Source organism: Neomonachus schauinslandi, chromosome 1 (genome assembly GCF_002201575.2).
Source record: "Neomonachus schauinslandi chromosome 1, ASM220157v2, whole genome shotgun sequence".
Classification (NCBI taxonomy): domain Eukaryota; kingdom Metazoa; phylum Chordata; class Mammalia; order Carnivora; family Phocidae; genus Neomonachus; species Neomonachus schauinslandi.
In genome coordinates this window covers 205,177,947-205,183,946 of record NC_058403.1, presented here as the reverse complement: position 1 = coordinate 205,183,946, position 6,000 = coordinate 205,177,947, and positions in this window count along the sequence as shown.

Sequence of the window (6,000 nt, the reverse complement as noted above, 5' to 3'; positions counted from 1 at the left end):
GCGGGGGTGCCGCCCGCGGGGAGGGGGCGCGGCGGGGCGGGGCGGCGGCGGGATCCGGCTGCGGCCCCCTCGCGCACCTGCTCGCGGCCCGGGGGCCGGCGCCCCGGCCTCTGCGGCCCGGCCCTCCATTGTTGCGGAGGCTGGAGAAGGGGGGCGGGGAGGGCCCGGCGGCATCTCTGCGTCTCGCCTTCCCCGAGAAGGGGAGCCGGGAAGGCCAGACCCCCCAGAGAGGACAGGCCCTCAAGTCCCCAGGCCTGGGCCGCCGGGGGGTGGGGGGAGGGCGGGCCGAGATGCCCCCGCGGGGCGGGGAGGCAGGATGGGGGGCTTGGGGGCCGCGGAGCACCGGCCGCCCGACACCTGACCACGGGGAGGCCGCGGGGCCGGGCGGCGGCGAGCTTTGTTCTTGGGGGCGCAGACCGGGTGGGGGCCTTGGATATCCAGGGCTGGGAGAGGCTCCGGCCCGGCGCGCGCGTTCGGAAAGGCGCCCCCGGCCAAGTTCACGGGCGTGCGGGCCTGCGCGGGCCCCGCGGAGATCGATCTCGGCGGGGGCCTGGCCAGGGCCTGGCTGTGGCGGTGGCCCCGGGGCTGCAGCCACGATGCCTGCAGGAGCCCCGGCGCCCTCCGCGGGCTCCCCGCCGGCCTGTCATTACCGGCAGCGGCTGCAGGGTATTTACTGGGGCCAAGGTTTGCTAACAGGAACACGCCCTCCAAAACTGGCCATAGAAGGGAAAAATGGTCCAGAATCCCACTGCTGGGGGAGCCCTTTTAAAGCGACAGGACCCTTTCACAGGGACTTCGCCCTGGAGGGCATGCTGAGGGTGGGGGGATGAAGATCTCTCATTGGCTGATAGGAGCTGAGAAGGTGCCCCCCCTCGCACCCCAGTGCACTTCAGTTCCCCTCCATCTCTTTCCCACCCATTCCCTGCTGCCCTGGACTACTCACAGATAGATTTACAGAGCCACGGTTAGATACTTCCAAATCCCTGACAAAGTCTCCCAATCCACACTTTATACGTGGACGGACATCATCCCCATTATTACATCACCTGCAGGAATGCTTATACACACACTCACACACACAGTCACTCACAATAATACTGCCACGTGGGCACACGCATCACCCACAATGACGAGGACATCCAGGGCTGACAGCTGGAAAACACTGCTACATTGAAAAATGCAGCCACCACTGATGATGGCCACGGTGTAGACACAGCTTTGCATATGACACTGACACACACATAGTTCTCTACTGCACGCGCAGAATACTCATTGTTACACGGGCACCCGAGGGCTGTCACCCAGAGTCACCGTGACTGCTGCAAATATATTAAATGCCCAGACACAGGTGTAGATAAATACCATTATCCACAAGACTGGCATGTGCCTGCCCAAGCAAGGACCTACCGTCACCACAGTCCCCCAGGCAACTGACACATTGATGGTACAAGGCCTGAACAGACACTGACGTCAGGTCATCATAATCATGACACACACACATACACACCCCCAATAACACAGCTGCACTTGCAGACACATGGTAGCCCATGGTAAAACTGACCTCCTAGACACCCATTATGACACTGTCACCCACACACAGATATGAACACTCCAACAGTACCTAGACCTATAATCACTTACCCTAACACTTGATTATACCCCTGGACACCTAACATAATACCAACACACAGAATAACACCCGCACAATGGCACACAGACCCACAGGAAAATGACACAGGGACAGGCAGAAATCCACAGTCACCTGGATGGCCACAAATCCCACACTTGTTTATTGAGCATCTGTTAGGTACCGGGCCCTGTTCTAGCACTGGGGATGCAAGAGATCTAAATCCCTGCCCTCCTGGAGCTGACATTTTAGTGAGAGGGAAGGGGGCACCATAATCAGATAAAGCACAGACTACAATCACCCAGAGTGACACTGACAGACGCCAGACACCCACACACCCTGGCTCACACATCGACCTGCAATTCCCCACAATTAGCCTGACACACACCCACAGTCACACTGACATCCACACACAAACAGAAGCCCACGGGAGTGCTGACACTTGGGCCAACACAAAGACACCCTGGCGTAGAGACAGGAACCCACTATAGCACACCCACCTGGATATACAGACACCCACAGAACCCCCCAGAATAGCCCACCAGAGTAGCTTGGAACCCAAGCCCACTGCAGTGCCCCACCCCCCCGCCCCCGTAACAGGTCCATTGGTAGCTGCTGCCTGCGTTTTGGAAGATGGAGTCCACCCTGACCCAGACCCAGGGTCACCCTGCACCATGAACCTCAGCAGAAGTGTCTGAATTTCCCATCAACCTGCCCGAGGCCCCTCCACAAGCCCCAACCCTAGCCCTGGAGAAGCCGGAGCCTTCTTGCCTCCCCCACCCTAGCCTCTTATCTGGTAGCCTTGGGACAGAAGCTCAGGCTCCCAGCCCACTGGGTGCCCCCAGGTCTTGGTGGGACAGATGAACCCCTTGGCTGAGGACCCCACCTGAAAGGCCAGGCAGCTGCAGAGGAAGCCAGGAAGATAGCATGGGGAGGGCAGGTGGGAAACTGAGAGGCCATGGAGGTAGCAGGGAAATGAGGAGCCCCCTTCCCTACACAGCCTGGGCCATCAATGGGACCCCACTTGGGGACCCCCAAGTGTACTTTTGTTACACACTCCATCATGGGCTCCTTGTCTGCCAGGCCCTCACCAGCTCCTCCTGCATGTCTGTCCACACACACAGGGACAGGTGCACACTGGGACATACATACAGGGGCATGCAAGCAGGAACACATGCATGGACATACATACAGGGACACACAGGAAGCTCTGTGTCTCTGACCTCATGCCCCTGCTCCCTGTTCAACTTGACAGCAGAGCTGCCTCCATCCATCGTCTTCCCATTTGGCTCCACTGGGACCTCTCACCTGCAACTCTGACCTCCAGACCCACGCCAGCTGCCTTGCCTTCCTACAGCTCAGGGTGGGGTTGGGGGCAGGTCAGTGTGGCTTCTGGATGGCTCCCCTCACCCCCTGACTCCCAACCCTCTGCCTAAACAAATCCTCCCAGCTGGTATGTGTGTGTGTGGGGGGGGGCGGTGCCAAGGATTAAGAACCAGCAAGAGGCAGAACAGGGCTAAAAGGCCCTGAAGAGTGCTCCTCCCTTGCACCAGGGTCTGGGGTTGGGGGTAAGAGGAGACAGCTCCTTACCTCCATTATGCTGGGCTTCAAAGTCAGCTGGAAACCCAGTTGGCCCTCCAGAAGTCTGGTAGGATGCTTGACGGGAAGAACAGTCAGCCTGCCCTCTCCTACCTTCCCAAGGGCCCCAAGTCCAGAGAGTGAGATGCAGACAGAGCAAGGGGCCACCCCCCACCAAGGGCCCAGCCCCAGACATGGAGGGGACAGGCTGACAGACACAGGTCAGGTGTAAAGAGGCAGACACACACAGGCAGACCCAGACAGCCAGAGACAGGAACACACACACAGCAGGAGACCCAGACAAATACTGGCCCATGAGGGGCAGTCAGACCCAGACAGACACCAAGGGCAAGGGCAGAAGCCTGCAGGGACCACTGCAGACAAAAGCAGACAGTCAGACCCAGGATAGGCCCCAGGCAACCCCCCCCCCCCATAGGACGGGTAGGGGCTGTGGGTTTCCTCCCACCGCTTCCTTTAGCTGGAAACCTCGCCTTCTTATCCCAGGCTTGAACCTCCAGACCAGGCGCCCTCTGATGGTCCTTCCCTTGTCTTGAGGTCAACCCTTCTAGGGACTTCTCTCCTTGGTAGGTCAAGGTCAGAGCCCTCAAGGAAGCAAACCAGAGAGGAGGTACAGAAGGAAAAGGGTGTCTTGAGGAGTCTCGCACCAGTGTGGCCAGAACCTCATGCCTGATGACCCCACATTCTAGCTCCATAGTTATCACAAACAAAGCTTTTGAGGAACCTGGGTGAGTTCTGTTCCAAACTCTCAGAGCCTCACTATCCTCATCGATAAAATGGGTATCCTAATAATAGGGTGATGTATGTAAAGCGTTATTATTATAACCCTGCCCTCCCAAACCACCCTTCTTCCCAAGAGTTCTAGGCATTCTGCTCTTTAGGACTTTCATCTCCAAGGCAGGAGACCCCACAGGCTCCCTTGGAAGGACCTAGATATCCTGAGCCTGGCAAAGGGGAGCCCTCACCCCATCGCCTGAATGGGGCCCTGTTGGCTGGGTTGATGGATGGTGGGGGAGCACTCCCTACCCTGAACTCCAGACAGGTGTGGGAACGTGACTGGACCCCTGCCCAGGGGCAAGAGGGTGGCCTCTGGGAAAGGGGCTTCATGAGGTAAGGGAATTTCACGGGGGGCGAGTGTTTCGGGGGTCTGGCTCCACGGGGTTCCGATTTAGGGACAGGTCCTGTCGCGGCAGACCTTATGGGGGTTGGGCTTCAAGGGAGTGGCCCTGAGGACTCCGTAGGGACGCGGTCTGCAGGGGTCTAGGCAGGCCGGCTTTAGAGGCGGGTCCTGAGGGGCGGGGCTCGGGGCGGCCGGCGCCCCTGAGGCCAGCAGGGTGCGGGGGGGGTGGGGTCTGAGGGGGGGGGTCTGGGGGCAGGCCTTAGGAGAACTGGGCTTTTTGAAGATGGGCTTAGAGGGCGGTTTTGTGAAGGGTGAGTTTGGGGGCGGGCTCCATGGGGGTCTATACGGGCGAGCTTTAGGGGACGGGTCCTCAGAACCGGCCACCGGTGGGTGGGCGTTCAGGAGCAGGTTTCAGGGAGGGGCCTGGGTCGGTGGCTTCCGAGGGGCGGGTCTCGGATCAGGCTCTGGGTGGGGATCTCGCGGACCAGGCTTGGAGAGTTGTGCAGGCTCAGTCTGCCTCCGCCAGGGGGCGTTTTGGGGTTCACTTAAGCTCAGCACACTTGGGATCCCTGATCCACCTTAGGGTTATTCCAGGGGGGGTGCTTTAGGGCTCAGTATTCCCCAGGGAAGTGAGAAGGGACTGGAAATTTAAAGGCCTCTCCTCAGACAACCCCCGGGGGTCCCCAGACCCAGGTGGGGGCGGCCTTTCCTGAGACTGCGTGCGGGGGGACCCCGGGGGACGGGCGCCCAAATCTGCGGGTCCCTGGAGGGAAAGACTGCGGACCCCGTTTTACAGATGAGGGAATAGGGAGGGGCAGCATCTTGGCGTAGTCGGAGTTCGAGCTCTGGGTGGGCGGGGAGCAATGGGGGGTGACAGGACACAGGCTGCAGGGGGCTCCCACCACGTCGGGATTTGACCGACGTCTATTTTGAAGCCCGAGGGTGAGCGACCCTGTACCCCCACATCAAGACGCAGCCCCTGCGTCGCTGCGTGCATGGGCACTAACCTCAAAAGGACCTGAATTCAATGTCGAGACCCTCCAGGCGGCCAGTGGGTGTCCCCTCTAGTCCTCTGGCTTCTCCCCGGTCCTGTGGGCAGGTGGACCCCGGGGGGGGGGGGGGGGGGGGGGGCTGGCAGTGGCCCCACTGCTGGCCCCGCATTTGCAAAGGGGAACAACCCCCCGGGGTTGTTGTGATTCATAAACAATAGTGCCGGAACACCCGAGACTCACAGAAGGTATTACATTGTATTAAAATGACTTGTTTATCTCTTTGTTGCATCCATGTCCCGGGGGCAACAAGCGCCAGGCAGCCAGACGTCTTGGGGCCACTAGGAATCCCTCCTTGCCTCTCACTAGCGGTGCCCTTTGGCCTCAGACTCCCAAACTGACAAATAGGAGTAATCTGCACCTTCTAGGGAGGTTTTGAAGGTGATTTGAGTAAATGCGTCGAGAAGCAAGCCCAGCGCCCAGTACTGCTATGTCTGTGTAGCAAAGGCTACATAAATATCTACAGTTATTATTATTTATATTTATCTTGTGCTTTTTCCAGGTCCTGGAGCAGACAGGTCCTGCTTGCTGACTTACTGAGTCAATAGGTCCCTCCCTCCCTCCTCTCTCCTTACCCACCTTATTGGGGTTTTCTGTCCCCCGCTCCT